Source organism: Phymastichus coffea, unplaced genomic scaffold (assembly GCF_024137745.1).
Source record: "Phymastichus coffea isolate CEN01 unplaced genomic scaffold, Cenicafe_Pcof_1.1 PCOF00070, whole genome shotgun sequence".
Classification (NCBI taxonomy): Eukaryota; Metazoa; Arthropoda; class Insecta; order Hymenoptera; family Eulophidae; genus Phymastichus; species Phymastichus coffea.
In genome coordinates, this window is record NW_026706881.1 from 794623 (window position 1) to 811330 (window position 16708).

Consider the following 16708-nt stretch of genomic DNA (forward strand, 5'->3'; position numbering starts at 1 on the left):
TATTGTTTTAAACGAAACTAAAAGAAGTTGACAATAAAATATGAACAAACAAAACTATTCTAGTCTAAAAAAAGAATTAGAGTATATTCATGTTTATTGAAATCAAAACCTTTGTTCATTCATATATCGTTTTATTACAGTTAACTTCATATAGTACACTAACCAATTCGCTAAAACAGTATTGTAATAATGTAACATATTCATTGAATATTTTGTACTCAAGCAGTTCTGTATTGATTCATGCTGCATTTTTATCGACAAACATTAAAAAAAAAGTAACCAAATAAACTCAAAGTATAAAATCAATAACAAAGAAGAAGTGAACTCCCATTTTGTATTTCACAACTTTGATAACTCGATTTATTTATATCATTATTTATGATGTAAGTCATTTTATAAAATTTCTTTTCTGTAAATAAAATTATTTCGAGCTACCGAGTGTAAACCAGATAGGCAGCATTAAAATGTATTGATGATGAATTTTGCTATAATCCTAATTGGATCTATTACAATTGGCTCATTTCTTTTCTATATATACGTATAGGAATATAAAGATCTGTGCCGATATGAGTAGATTTTCATTCTGAATATCTAAAATAATGTATTCATTCTTTAAGTCCTCTCCCATGTGTCTCTCAAATGGTTATTTAGTGGGTAAAATATGTTTCTCGAGTGTCCGAAGAAAAGCGTTTTCTGACAATGCAGATGAATTTTCACGAAGACTCTTATAGCAGAGTATGAGAAATATGGGATTTTGAGGGGAAATAAAAATGTAAGCGTTGCGGACAAAATGATCGATTAGACGAGACAACAAAGGTTTGAGCGCGTGTGCGCTCCTCATTAATCCCGTGAATTCCGCGACTTGACTCTCGCATACTACTCGCGGCAGCATTTTTCTTCCTTATCCATCGAACTGCGCTCAACAATGCGATCTCCTCTTTGGACTGGTTAATGTAGTATATATATCGGGCTACGCAGTGCGAGAGGAAAAAAAAACGGAACTGGCGTGTGATGATAATTGGCGTGTGTAGCCGTGGGCGGGCCAATGAGCGCGAAGGGGCGTGTCCGCGAGGAGGCAGGCACGCCCGCTCGACTGCGAACGCCAGAACGAAGGTGTGAACGCCCTCGACGACTTACCTGACTGGTATAGCTCGAGTGGCCTGCAGGATCGATGGAAAAAGTCGCTCTCTGTCGTTCTCTCGGCCGGGCAGCAACAGCTCTCCTTCCCTCCGCCCCTCGCTGCGCAGCGCTGCTCTCCCTCTTTGCAGGCCTCCTCCTTCTCCGTGCGGCGCGAGTGCGAGCACGCGAGAGAGAGCGAGTGAGAGCGAGAAAGAGAGAGAGAGAGAGAGAGAGGTAGGTGTTCAGGACAGTTGGAGCGGCGCAGTCAGCGACTGCAGCACGATTGCCGAAGATCCTGCTTGTGCGTTCCTAACCTCTCGCGGGACGCGCCACTGATTTCGCTTATCTCAAAGGCGGCTTCTCTCTCTCTCTCTCTCTCTTTAGTTTCTCAGTCTCTCCTCCTTCGCGAGCTCTTCTTCTTTTTTTATTGTCTCTCTGATCTTTGCCCGATGCTAATACGAGCTGGACTGCAGCAGTGCCCTCGATGGACTATATCCTTCAGCTGTTTACGTGCTTCTTATGCCTTACGTCAATCAATGGATTTTGTGTGCTACAGTTTGTGATCATTGTGTTAAACGTGTGTTAGTGTTTCTTTACCCATAGTATTTTATTATTTATTACGCGTACGCTCATCCAATGCTGCCCGATAACACGCTATTGTAAACACAACTGTCAGTTCGAGGCTTGTCAGCATTCACATGTGTCACTGCGCAAAAGCAGCGGAACCAAATATTCGAAAATTGCTTTTTCTTCTTGCCGTCAATCAAGGATCAAACTGATACACAGTATACACAATAATCAGTCGTATTTTGTGTTGCACACCGGCAGGATTCGGCAAGCTCTATTATGACGCCAGTGCAACGATTGTTCAAAGGCTGACTAACGTAGTGCAAGACTTATTTGGACCACTGCTCGCCATTTTAACCGGAGCACAAAGCATACTGAGCCAACGTTGATTATGCGTGAGTATTACATTGTATAAGTGTCTCCGCGTGCGCATACGTATCTATGACATTATGCACGTGCGCCGACGCCGCTTGCAGGCGCGACGCACGTTCTAGCGCGGCGTACACGCCAAGCACCTCCTCTTCCATTTACACCTTGACAACTCGAAATCACATACTGACGATAACTTTGATGAAATCGGTTCTTTTTCCCCGTACTATAATACCCTTACGGTCTGTATTGCTATTTCAGAGCGTAGCTATATATCTCGTTTATCAAGTTATTATTCTTTTGCTTTTCTATGAAATCCTATACCACAGCCTCAGTTGTAAATCGATTTGCCACTCATAGCAGAAAGCGCTGTATTAACTTAATTGCAAGATTTTAAATTGAAAATTTTCTTATTTGTAGACAACTGTTTTCACTTACAATTAGAGGCCTTTAACGATGGAGAAGCGTTAAAAGGAATTTTTTAAAAATTAACCGAGGATGCTAAAAGAGCCGTTGACGGGTTATTTATGAAATCCCATAATGAGGATGATTCCGTACTTCTCGCGTTTGCTATTAAAATTTATTTGGTCTCATAAGCGTTATTACAGGAAACCGACCAGCTCCTGACTAGTCGGCTCGGAAAGTCAAAGTTAAAGTGAAAGACTATATGACGCGAGATGAGCCATTAACATTATTTCTATAAAGAAATTCTTTTTGCCATTTTGTACATTCTGCCATTATAGTTGTCTTTGAGAATGAAAAGAGCTAATATATCGATGGAATGTGAAAGATGTTGGATGGGATGTTGCTTTTAACGAAATTCGAAAAATTCCATTCCATGAGTGGTGGAAAGAATGAATATCGGAGGTATGCATTTTGCAGCTACTTTATGAAAATGAGGCTGCTTTGCGAGTATATCAAAGTAGGCTACTTATGTTTTCGCGAATAATGAATTCGCCGTGGCGCGGCGGCGGCGGCGATTGCTTATTCATCGAATAACTTTCGCAAGATTAGCAAAGTCCCTATTGAAATGGAGCTGCTCCAATTTGAATCTACGGGAAACGCGCGTGTGCGCGCGTGCGCCGGCTGGGCCGCCGCAGGGCTTTGCGCAATTATTATTCTCGCATATTTATGCAAAGAAAAAATAATCGATAGACTGCAGGGGCTTTTAAATCACTTCGCCATGCGAAAAAAAATTGCTCAACTGATTGATTTATTGGAGCGGTAATCGTCTAATAAATATAACGAGAGCTTTCACGATGGCAAGCCGCGCTGCATGAGAGAGTATCACGTCGGCCGAGAGTGTAGCACCGGCGGCGCAATATTAAGGTAAAATCGCCGCCTCTTGTCAGCGATAAATCTGCAAGCTGAGGATAGTCCCATAGCGTTCAACTTACGTACCACAATACGTGAAAATTCTTCTATACCGAGGAGCTTTTATGATGGGCTCTTTTATGAGCCGCACAATAGTTTGTACTGATAATCGACAAGGGAATTATGCATGGTTTTCTATCGAGCAGATATTATGTTGATACTGAATGACGTCGTCATCGGCTCAAATCGAAGGATTTTTACTTGTCATCGTATTTTTAACCAGTCAAACCAGTAATTTTAACAAACATTGACGCTTGTGTAGATTCGCGCTTATACAATAAACGAATAAAATATTAAAAAGTTAGAATTAGATATTACCATGCCCTCGGCACCCTCGACGCTTGTATCAAACATACGAAGTTCATTATTTCTGGGATCAATGACCATCTCATTTTTGTACGCTCGATTTTCGCAAAAAGAAAAATATGGAAACACCCGTGTGAACTAACTGTCAAATTTATTATCTTTGTTTTGTTTTCCTTTGCCAATCGATTTACTAATCAACAAAACAAACATTTTCATTATCAGTGAGATGTTTACGAAGTGCACGAATCTACGAATCGTATGTACTATCTCATCTAAGCTTTGATTTTGATCTTTGATAATTACGTTATTTAAACGTGTAATCTGACAAAACATGTGGAACGTTAAAATAATAAAAGTCCGTCGGAACTGTTGCGTTCAGTATATTTAGGTGTATCTTTACGATTATTCTCTGATACTAACACATACGGGCGAAAGGAAATAACTGGCTTGAAAGACAGGGCTAATCAGTGTGCAATTATATATCGAATAATTAATTGTCAAATTTTAATAATCTGCAATGTGCAAAGCCCAGTTTTTCCAAAGCGGAATTAATCTTGTCTATCGATTGACTGTCACGGTATATTTTTCCAATTACTGTATGACAATAAAATGCAACACAATGATTTGCTATAATTATTTTTGAATTCAACTATTGTAACTTTTGATGCAGAACGCGTTGATTAACGTATCAGGTTAGCTTACAAAAGTGTCTTTAAAACGAGGCGTTGCACAATTGATTTAAGGATATCTAGACCAAGCACTAGAATACACCGAAGTAACCCTTCTTTCTCCGTGTATGCGAGCACACAGTACCTCAAATCAAATTGTTCAGACAGGAGCATTTTCGTGTATCTCAATCATGCGTGCGACATGTAAAGCACTTACAACATTAATATTTCTCAAATTTTTAGTAGTACCAGCTAATTAGTACTAGACACCAATGTCAAAGTTATGTATAAAATTGATTCTCAAAAACAAAATACTGATATTTTTGTTTTGATAACTGAAATAAATAAATTGGCTTTAGTCAACTATCGAGATTTCTCTTTGATTAGACATATAAATTCAAAACTGGAGCATAAAAAAACATCATTGCAATGTTTGTTTGTAATTCATTATTACGATGAAAGTCATTGGGGTAGACTTTTGATTATTTGCACGCCAATTGATTTCTAGTGAATGCTTTTGATAGAGTAAAAGACGGCGAATCGGATGGTGCATTGGAACTGTCACCGTTCGCTAACACGAACGTAACACCACAGTGCTGTGCCACCGTAGCACGTGTAAGTTCAAAATCTGAAGACAAGGAACAGGCACATCGGAAAACCTCATCGAGCAACGGGTATTGTAGTATAACATAAGTCACTCCGATTGTAGCTCGATCTGCGCATACGCCGCAAGAGTTTCTTTCATTTCTACAAAATCAAAGAAACTATTTCCATGAAATGTATAGCTTCGCTCCGCATAAATAAAATAACAATGGCGGATAAGAAAAGTAAAATAAACGCAGCTGTCTGAGACGAGAAGAGTGAGCGAGCGTGCGAATGAGCCGCGGCAAGTGTATAGTACTCGTAGAGACACGAAGCGCGCTATGAGCGATAAATCTTCGATAAGTCGGTCGACGTGGGAAATGCTAGCTCGGCCGAAAGTGCATTAAGGTCTGAGTTGTTTTTGCTTGGGGTGGAAAGTTTTTTTTTTTTTTTTTTTTTTTTTCGAGCGCCTTGATAAACATCGCGAGCGCGGCACGTCATGCACATCCGAGTAACGACCTGGCCGCACGCGAAGACACGCGGACTGACGAAAGCTTCGCACCGTTGCCGCGACGTGTTCATTGCGATACTTGCCCACATCAGTCGCTTGGCTTTCACATGATCAAATCATTGCCCGCTGCCTTCCAGAGCTGCTTGCTTTTTATTCCAACACTGTCGCTTAATACAGGCACAGCTCGAAATATAATTTTCACTGAGCGTCTTTTCTACACAATTCCAGTAAAATTTCATTTTAAAAAGAGCACGCTTGTTTCAGTAGCAGCTGTTCACTAAAATCGGATGAGTTCCATATTAAAAACTTTTTTTCACAAAAAAAAACAACTATACTTTCTGTCAATACATCTACTGTTAGTTGTCATTTGCGCTGATACTAAGCGTTATTAATTCATCAAGAACAAATTTTTAGAACCGCCACTTGGGCACCTGGCATGAAAGTTATACAATTAATATATAATTATAAATTCTCTACGATTACATTTGCAGGAGTTTATATACGTATGATTTATTACATAATTGTTATTGATATTGTAATCTTTAGACTTAGAAAATAATCCGCTTGACAAATCAATATTGACGGAAAAGAATTTTTACTTCGAATAGTGGGACGTCATCTTGTAGCAAGTCGAATCTTGTTGCGATAAAGAAAACTTGTTGCAAGAATTTTGGCTCAAAGAACAATGTTCCTGCGACACGATGAAATATTGCTTCTTCAATGAATATAATATAATGTAAAATATTAAGTTCATCGCGGTTTTCTTTTTCAGATAAAAGTTATAAACAGCCAAATGCTAACTTTAGAAAAAACGATTTTTATTGCAGAAAAAGGCTAGGCAAGTTCATCTCCTAACGACGTTAAAAAACCCTTATTTATTAATTCTGGATTTCATTGTCTGTTATTATATGTAACACGCAATATGATTTTAACAATTTTGAAAATTTCGGGATCAACGCGGGCACCGTCATATCGTTTCTCGTTGTTTTGTTCCTTTTTTTGCGGTAGAGTACTTCGTTGTACATACGCAGCGTCGTTATCTAAACAGCCGTTTCCCGCACTGAAAAGTTCAGCGCAGATAAGCGTTCCTCGCTAGATTCTGATTATTTGTGCGTAAATGGAACCCCCATGTCTGTGAATTAGTGCGACGCCAAGTTCCACGTTCACGACTAAACGAGTTTCGTTCTGAAAACGCTTAAAATCATAATATGTTTTGTGACTAGATGAGTTGGACTTTATGAGTTTAAATAATGTGAAAATCCATAGCAAGCGAGGCATTTTCGACTCGGCATTTTCTGAATGTTTGATGTAATATTCTGAAAACTTTTATTTTCTAACAAACAGTAAACAGATGTATATGTGAAAAAAAGTTAGTTTACTCGATAAAAATAATATTAAGTATATGAATATGATTTAACATTTGTTTTATAAACATGCAGTCAAGTATAAAAAGATGATGACAAATATCTGTGAATTCTAGTGAAGTTACGATGATGAGTAAATTATTCCGTTGGTATGTGCGGTACCATAATTTTCATGAAATAACGTTTATTAACTCTTCATTTGGCTGACGAGCTACTGGTATTTTATAATTGATTAAATACATTTGAGTTATTCAATTGATTTTGGCGAAATTTATTGGTAATACCATGTTAGGTACTAGAATATAAAAGCGTGAATACGAAACTCATCAGCAATGTTGTTCTTCAGCTGTTAGCTATATATTCTTATCGTATTACGCATAAATTTACATTTGTCGGTAGAAAATTCACTTCATTCTATTAATTTGGTTGGGTTATTCTTTGAAGTCAAGTACAAATTACAAATTTATTCGAAATTTTACTTTTAAATTTTCTTTAAAAAACACCTTGATGTTGTAGGTCTTCATCATTCTTTAAATCTATTATAGAACCTAGGTTGCTAGAAAAAACTTCAACATATGGTAATGACAGTAACGTTATTACACCAATGCTGATGGATGTATCAGATAAAATTAATTGGTCAATTGATAGATATCGAATAAGCTTGGGAATTGGTTATTGAAACGATACAGGAAAATAGGTTTTTCAAGTTCAAAGAACACATGTATAAATTGATTTGATTCGATGATTTGAGAAAAGTTTTTGCCAGGAGGATCTTCAAGGGATGGATAAAAGACAGGATGGTGAAAAGTCGTTCGTGGGAACAATGTACAAAGGTTCGCGCCATTGATTGTGGATAGAGTCTCGGAAAATAGTTCTCATTGATATAACAAACGTGTCGCGTGGAGAGATAGCGCGGGACAAGCGAAACAATACCAATTGCTCGTAAAACAACGAGCATGAACGCTCCAAACTGCATAGACAATAGTCTGCGCCGCGCGTAAGTATTCATATCATGACCGAGGCTCTGACTCTTCGGCGATATCAGCCGGTCGCTTATCGCCGACTACTCGCTGTTCCGCTCGAGCCGTCGGCATTCGAACGCGCGTGCTAAGCTATGCGACATGTGTCGAGCCCGCTTTATATACTTACAGCGAACCCTACGTGTACGCTAATATGCGAGCTGCAAACCCCACATCGATGTTCCTCAAAGTGCTTTTTTATTATTAATTTTCCCCTACGTATATTTTTCCGTCAATTCGTTTTAACGTTCATAGCTTATTGGATCGAAAAAGAACTTGAAGACAAAGGCTTCGAGAAAGATTGTCTGCACAATTAAAAATGCTGTGTATACGTTCCGGATCCGTGAAGCAAAGTATGCTAAAGTGTGTAAGTAAATTCGTTTAAGGAACACGAAATAGATAAAAACAGGTGACAAGGGATGCTTCCATGCTTTTAAGCGGAAATGAAGTAATCGCTCTAAAATGAGCTGATAACTTATCGCTTGGGCGCTGATAAAACAGCCGCTAGTTTTTTTCTTCTCTTGTGCCTTGAAAACTTCACACAGTCAAGCTCATTCGTTGACCGACTTTCCCGCAAACACAAATAAATATCGCGCAGTGTAACATAGCAATGCTTTTCATCAATCCTGCTGCTAAATGACAACAGCATAATTTTCTCCGAAACACCGATTACCAATGATTATTCGACACTCCTTGCGCGGGCCCTCAACTTGAATAAATCGAGCCGGCGTCAAATCTCATTCCGCGCACATGCGACAAAATAATTTTAGTCTCGTGGTTGAAATTATTTTCTCGCGCGTCTTATCGAAACGTTCTATATATCAACGCTTAATGACCACACAATTTTTATAATGTGACAAACAGCCAACGCGGGAGAGAAATAATTTCGTTCTTTGTATTGTGTGTCGCGCGACAGCATCGCGTTGGTTCTCAAGTAGCAAGTTACTAAACTTAAGTAAGGGTAGTGTCAATATAAAAAGATCCAATAAGTTGTATTGAAAATGACTAAGAACCAAAAAATCGATTTTGATTTTAAAAGTGATATTTGTCAAATGAAGAAAAAATATCTAGAGTTAAAATTTCTAAATTGAAGAAAAGCGAGTAAAGTAGAGAGCAAATCAAAGAATTTGTCGTTGCGTGTGGCGTGTAGCCGGTATGAGGGCATGCATAGAAGCGACTGGAAAAAAATGTGAAGCGCACGGTAAAATGAAAAAAAGAGAGTTGAAGCAGATACGGGAGTTTGATGTTGGAAAGAGGTAGATCGAGAGAGCAGGAGGGATACGAGGAAAGCCTGTTGACGTCGGCAGAGCGGTGCATGGCATCAGAGACAGAGAACGAGAGAAAAGAGACACAGCACGGCGAAGGGAGGCGATCTCTGGCAGGCGCGCGGGTTTTTAGGCCTAATTAGTTGTCGCCAGGCGTCTTGTCTCTCCAGCCCAAAGAGGCCGACTCCATTTCACGGGCTTATACGGCTGAGCACCTTGCCCTCTCCCCTTCTGGCTCCTTCTCCATTTCACGATGTCGCGCTCTCGCTCCATACCATCTCCCTGCGCCTCTCTACTCCTCTTCTTCTCCTTTTCCTTCCTTTTTATCGGATTTCTTCATGTTGCCTCTCTTTATTTCGACTCGCAGCCGACGCTCTTTTTCAATTCTGATTGCTCAATCCCACTCAGTTTCTATCACAATCGCATCTTTCACCGGTTCTTTCACTTTCGCTCTTCTATTCTGCTCAATTTCCAAGTGTCCGTAGATCCGTCGAATGCGTACCTGGGCTTTCCATAATACCGAGATTACATTGCTCAACCCTTAAGATAGAAACATAAACACTATAGAGCTATTTATCCAACGTTTCGCTCAACTTGTTTGTCAACCTCTTTCAATCATTACTAATAGTGCAGACTAGAAAGTAGAACGAGCTATTCTCATTTCCGTGTATGACGATCAGACATAGTTTCATTTTTCGTGTATTTTCATGTTTCAGATAATTTCCGAGTTTCCTATTAAGGTGGGGCATTGCAATCATCGACAGACGATGGTGAGCATTTCAAGATTTCTATGTCTATTTATATATGTTTGGAAAATCATACATTGTGCCATTAGCTGTTTGTCCTACGACGATGTAATATTTTTCTTTGACGATTGTATCGCTGTAGAATAAAGCATCGTTGGTCGTAGTCAGACAATAAGGGGAATGTTTATCGAGCAAATTGAGTAATGTCAAGAAAAGGATGATCTCGAAAGATCAGGAACGAAAGAAGGTTTTACGGGGAGCTTACTTAGGAGCATTATACGCCTATTCGAGCGAGCAGTCGGAAAATTGTGGGAGAGCACTTAAGCTGGAGGGAGCAGTTACTGCTGGCGTCGCTAACGAGTTTTTAACGGAAGCGTTAACGATTCGGAATCCGTAACTCAGGTATGCTTCGGTTGCACCCCCAGAGTTCGCCCGTGGCCGTGCAGTCGGTTCCAAAATCGAAAACCTGTCCGTCTGGCGTACGCGCGCATCCTCGTGACCTTGCTCCATTCACGCTCGTGCGCAGAGTTCATTCACGAGAGCCCGGCTGACTCTCTCTTTCTCGAAATTACCAGGAATTCGGATGAGACTACAGCGAATTCCTACTACGAGCTAGCTCGTTCGGTTCTCCGTGTGCGCGTGTTTTTTTCTCCTCGCTCGGCGAGCCAGACCCATTGACGAAACGAGCTCAGAGACGAGGTCGTCGCCGGAACACGATCCCGGAAAGCGATCTTCCTGAGCGCCGCCGCCGCCGCCGCTGATCGGATCGCTAGATCTGAGCCGCCGAGATCTTCGGACGGATAGCCGCGAGGCACGGCTGGCACCTCCGCGCCGCCGGAGACGCTACATTACGGCTAACGAGCGAAGAGCCTGTCGGCGGGCACGGCCCGCGCGCGACTGCCCTCGCGGCATTTACAGTTAAATCGATTGGAAATTAGTCGCGAGCCAGCCGACCAGTCTGATTTGATTTTAATGTGCCTCTGCGCTGGACACTCGGGACACGCGCCGATCTTGCCGACTGGCCGACTGGACGTACGGGAAACGGGTCTTGGAGAGGCTCGCTGCCAGACGTAGGCGCAGATGCGTCGACGTGCCCTCGATAAGTAAACTCCTTTGCGGGTTTCAGACTGCGGTAAAATAGTTGGGTAATTTGTAGAAGGCTCGAGCGATGCAACCGACGGGCGAATGATTAGCAGGAGCGAGTGGAAGAGAATCCAAGTCGACGGGGCAACGGGGGCAACGGTGGCAACGAACGCCGATGTATCAAGGTCCGTCGAGAAGAGAGGAACGTGTCGCTTGTAATTTCGCCTCTGCCCGCGCGCCTCTCTCGCGCGCTCTTTCTTCAGCCTGTGTCTTTGACCAAGTGTTGCTCTGCGAGTGTGCTTCTCGTGGCTACGGCAAATTAATGTCCTTCATTTACAAACCAAAATAGGGAGGCGCGAGAGTCGAGAATACACAGACGCGCGCGCACTGCGAGTGTGGTCGTCGCGGTCGTCGGGCGCTCTCTCCCGCGCGCGCCATCATCATTGGCCGACTCGGGAAATAGCGATGAGGTGACGCGCGCGCGCGCGCATTATATTCGCGCGTTAGCTGCTATATATTATGTAGCTGTTGGTTTTCGTCGACAGTCCAATGCTCATCCGCGCACGCCGACTCTCCGTAGCTGCCTGCCCTGGCACTTTACTTGGTAGCTCTCTCGGGCCAAATTAATTGATGATAAATTATTTATTTATGAAGATATTAAGTCAACCGAGAGGACCGCAACAGCGCCTGGCGGGTGTTGATTGAAACCCGAGAATCCCGAAAGAAGGACCGAGCATTTGCGGCCGAGAGTGGACCGACTTTTTATGGCCCGCGCCAAAGCAGTTTCCACTTTATATATACCCGATACACGCAAACTGAGTAAAATTAGTCATGATGTGCCGTCAAGCGGGCTTCGTCCTTCTTCTAAGCAACGTGCTTTTCTCCGCATATCGATCCAATTCATTTGCTCGCTCTTTTTTCATCATTTTCAGTGCAGCAATCTATGAATCGTTGCGCGCACTGCGGCACTGCCACGCGCGTCAACTTTTACACATCGCTGCTCACTTCGCGGTTCATTGAATCCGTCGGACTTTATCAAATTATTTGCGTCTTTTTATTTCCTCGAAAAACGCTCAATTCACACGGACGCACTGAATATTTACATATATTCGCTTATGCGATCGTCCACAAATAAAAATTGGAAACGAGTGCAGGTGAGATTGTCGCGATTGTTTGCAAGGGCGTCGTCATTCGTACAGTTGGAAAGGTACAGGAAGCTAAGTGACTCGGCCAGCTATAGAGAGAGAGAGAGAGAGAGAGAGAGAGAGAGAGAGAGAGAGAGAGAGAGAGAGAGAGAGAGAGAGAGTCAGAGAGTCGTGTTCGGAGCGAAGGCCGCTATAGCAGTGTCGCCCACGCGATCGATGTTCGATGGCCATCCGATTGAGTTGCCCCGCGCCCGATAACGATCTCGATCTTTTCCTACCCTGTCTGCGCGCTAGCGAGCGACGAGAAAGAAGACCGAGAATCCACGCAGCTTAGAAAGGCGCAATCCGTTCTCGCCGCGCCGTCGAGAGAGAAAACATTCTTACGACTCGCGGATGTCTCACATTGAGTGTGTGCGTCCCCCTGAATTTTTTCAAATGTCACTATCGGTAATATAACGAGAGAGACAATTTTGCTGGGCGCGCAGAGCGAAAGAAAACTTTACTCGCGCCTCACTGGCTCCCATGACATGATCTTTAACTTTATGCCTGCACAACTCCGCGTCTTTACACGCCAGGCGTAATACGCGCCGGCTGCTTCAGCGCCTGGATAATCTCTCGGTTTTGCCGCACCCGGCTCCTTTCTCTCGTTTTTTTTCTTCTTGCCTTCTTGCTTGCTTTTTTCGGAGCTCTGCTTTCAACTCTCACGCAAGTCCACTCTCTAACAAAACTAATCCAGATCTCGACAATCACGTATTAATTATGAACGCTTCGTGAGCTCAACGGATTACCAAGATTGTTCTGAATTTACGTAATTTTACAGACAACGAGCATCCAACTATTTTATTGTATATATAATTAATACTTAATGTAACTTTAGTCACACGACGTAGTTTTCATATTGGCGTACTATAAAGCATCAAAATGAGAGAAAAAAGTGAGCAGTGGTACTATACGCCGACAGTTATTTCTGGAATCGTTTGGACTTGAAGTCAATACGGCACGGCGCGAAATGCCGCTACGTAAGAAGATCGAGGGTTAGACTAAGGAGTGTGTATGTAGGGGGGGGGGGATGGCAAAACTCTGGTAAGCGCTTAATCGTCCGTAGATTCATTGATCGGCGAGCACGCAAGCGAATTCCCGCACTACACGCCAACTTTCAGGAATTCACATAAGGCCGCGTGCCGCGAGATCTGCTTGAGTATTATTAAGAGGATGGGCTCGCTAGCTTTATTGATATCTCTTACGGGGCACTGTCACAAGAAGTACTTGGCCATCGATGGATGCGTAAACTACCATTTATCGGGTGGCCGAATATGAAGGATAATTGGATGGCGAGTAGTTGATTGCCCGAAGAAGCATCGGAATAAAAGTCTAGAGGGAGATTTGTAGTCTGACCGATAGCGGTCGTTTGTCAGAATAATTTCAATGGAGTTGACAGCTTTCATTGTCTACGTAATTGAGAGCGGGCGCAGAGCAAACTGAAAAATGTAGATTTTCCGTGGCCTATGGGCGCGGAGTCGTATAAAAGTGGGGTGTTGCGCACGATTGCGCTAACCTGCGTGCGTCCGCGCTTTTCCACCTATCAGTCGTCGTGCGTCGTTTGTGTGCCTTAGCTGTAAATCATTGCGAGCACTTTAGAGCCCATTTGTCCAGTAATGCACTCTCCCCTCTCCTCCCTCCCTCCCTCCCTCTCTCGCTCTCTCTCTCTCTCTCTCTCTCTCTGGACGACGACGGCGCCCGAGCGGCAGTAAATTATATCAACACCTTTCCGAGCTGAAGTGGCGCGGACTGAGATGCGCCCACGTACGCGACCGAGCGAGCGCGGATAAAGAGCACTCGCGGATAGAATGCTTACCTAGTTGATATATTGCTTTCTCTCTCTCTCTCTCTCTCCGCTCCACCAACTCTTTACGAAACCGACTTGTGTATTTGTGTCTGACTTTTTTTATCTGACCATGATTATACGCTGGAATTAAATCAGATGCAATGTTCTGTTACAGCCGATTATACCTCGAGATTTCAGCTTTTGACCAAGCTCATGATCGTTATTCAGCTCAATTAATTGTTATACGCGACAGATAATTCAGCTAAATAATACTCAAAATCATTCCGGCAACACTAATATATTGATCAATCGTTTTTTTTTCTTCCATCGGTAGAGAAGAACTTGCTTTGTGAATTTATGTACTCATTAGTAGCCATGTACACGGAGGACTTTCAAAAAAATGTTACTGCTTCGGATATAATCTTACGGTCCTGCTTTATGTTTTCTCAATGCTAATCAGCACGCATCTTCAAAATTAAATTATGTAACCAGAATGAAATTTGTATTATCAGTCGTTTTGTTGTACTATTCCGTGTTGCAGTTGGCTGATTTTTGCAAGTTCATTGCTGAACAAATTAATCGAAAGACAATCAACCTGCCGCCTTTTTCAACGCTTACTGGGGATGACATTAAAATCAAGTCAGTTGAAATCTCCACATTTGCAAACTAATGTATTTTAAGATCAAAAGGCTTCAGTATAGTTAAATATATTAAAAAATTCTCATCTATCATCTTGCAAATATGAGTTGTTTACGTAGATTTTCACGTCCAATGAAAATTCCGTTTCAAATAGCTCGTGTGATTTATATATAAATACACGAGTAAATGATTTTAACTGATATATTAGTGTACGTACGAAATTGCACGAGAAAAGCAGCTGTGATAAATTAATAAAACGCCGATAAAAAGTCAATCATAATTTTTAAAGCACTTAAGATTTTGAAAAATGTGTCGTAAAGAAGTTGCTACCGTAAATTTATTCCACCGGCTTTTTTCTCGCAGCCGTATCTGCTGAAATACTAATGAGGAAGCCGAAAGTAGATATATAATGTCGACTGCAACCTTTGGAATCTTATAACACACACACGCGCGCGCGCGCGCGCGTGTTCGGCAATGGTAACGCGAACCGAACGGAACGGAACGGCAATGCTGGCAAGGTGTATAGGTATATGCACACGCGCATGTGCGTGACTGAACGTCTCGACAGTCGACACGATCTATAGATCAGATTTACGGTCGATTATCGACCGTTACCACGGCCACGCGACTCTGCTAATTCTTTTTGACCTGTTACCCTCGCCTTATCAATTCTCAATACGGCATTGCCACTCGCACTTTCGCGCATATTATCGATTTCAGCTGACCGTAAAACGTTTTTCAATTTATTCAAGAGTCAATGAAATACCAGCAATCTATAAATTGCTGCGCATTATCGCGAGCTACATTCGCTTGATTTTATACAAATCAGATGAAGGCAGATTTGAAAGGGCTTTAGAGAATTTCCGTCAAAATGTCAAGTAGACCAGTTGATAATTCAATTAATTAGATTATAAAATATTTAATCCACATCATACTTTATTTTAATGGTCGAAGGAATAAGTAGATTCAATTTGCTAATGTTGTATTTTATTACTGGAGCTCGATAAAGTTCGACAGAACTACTTAATTTTGTAATGCAAATAACTATAATCTGTATTTATTGGACATGTCTCGTTAGCCTTTTCACTCTCTCTATTTTTACTTTTCGAGTGTGCGTTCGAATGAAAAGCAAGGAAGGCACCTAACTGCGAATCATTCCATAACATTTACAGACAAATGAGAAAGAAATAGAATAGTGAGAAAAAAGCAGGAACGAGGTGCGCACGCACAACTAAAGATCGGCAGCTGTGCATGCATTCCAGCCGGGCATCGCATCAGAAATCTTACACTGTACTACAACACACAGTCTCCTCTCTCTCAAACTCTCTCTCTCGTTCTCTCCGCTGTTCGCGGGGATTCGCGCGCGCGCAAGTTTAACCCGCTGCTCTGGTGCACAGTTGAAATCGAGCTGTTTCACCTGCGTTGCGCGTCCCCATATATACGGCAATCGAGCCGCGATCTGCGCGCAGAGAGACCCGTTACTGGCTTCAGTAATGCAGCCGATCCTCGACAAGTAATTAATTTTGTAAGCACTAGGCCAATGCAAACACCTTCGCCGCGCTGCGCTACGCTCGTTCGCATCTTCATTTGTTCGCTAATATTTTCACGCTGCGTAAATACACAGTACACGAGGAGCGCCTGTACGCAGTCGGCTATTCATGTGGCATTTGTCGTGGGCCGTTTTAAGATGCTCGACTACACACCTCGTTAATTCAACTTGATACGACCAACGTAACTTTGGCCATGAAAGTTCTGAAATAGCTGGCGCGTGCTAATAGTTTACGAGATGTTTACTCCTCGACTGGAACAAATCCGTATATTTCAGAATTTATTGCAAGTGCAATAATAAACGGCAGCGCAGTTGATCGACGACAAACGTGCGGCAGTTGAAGACTAAGACGGCCAATCGTGGTATCGATAATCAATCAAAATTTAGGCTGAAAGCTTGTAAATACGAGCGTTTAATAGCACAACGACTGTGAATAACTCATATCTTACTTCAGCATTGTGGACACTGGAAAGCTTGTTGTTATGTGAAATGCAAATAGTACGCTTTGATTATCACGATAAACAACGGATGTGATCGAAAGCACTATTGCAGTTTGTTCATAATCTGGCCGCGAGAG

General features: G+C 42.1%; 1 protein-coding gene across 4 annotated transcripts in view; it reads left to right on the top strand.

Annotated features, from left to right (window-relative positions):
* Window positions 1-1427: 1427 nt before the first annotated feature.
* The window catches only part of LOC131667731 (GATA-binding factor A-like), a 42716-nt gene continuing 27435 nt past the window's right edge, over window positions 1428-16708 (top strand). For 3 of the 4 annotated variants that reach the window (XM_058941381.1, XM_058941383.1, XM_058941384.1), the window contains exons 1-2: window positions 1428-2081; window positions 9861-9914. The gene's annotated coding sequence lies outside the window, so the exon portion shown is untranslated. The remainder of the gene's footprint in view (window positions 2082-9860; window positions 9915-16708) is intronic. The other variant, XM_058941382.1, reaches the window with a different exon arrangement.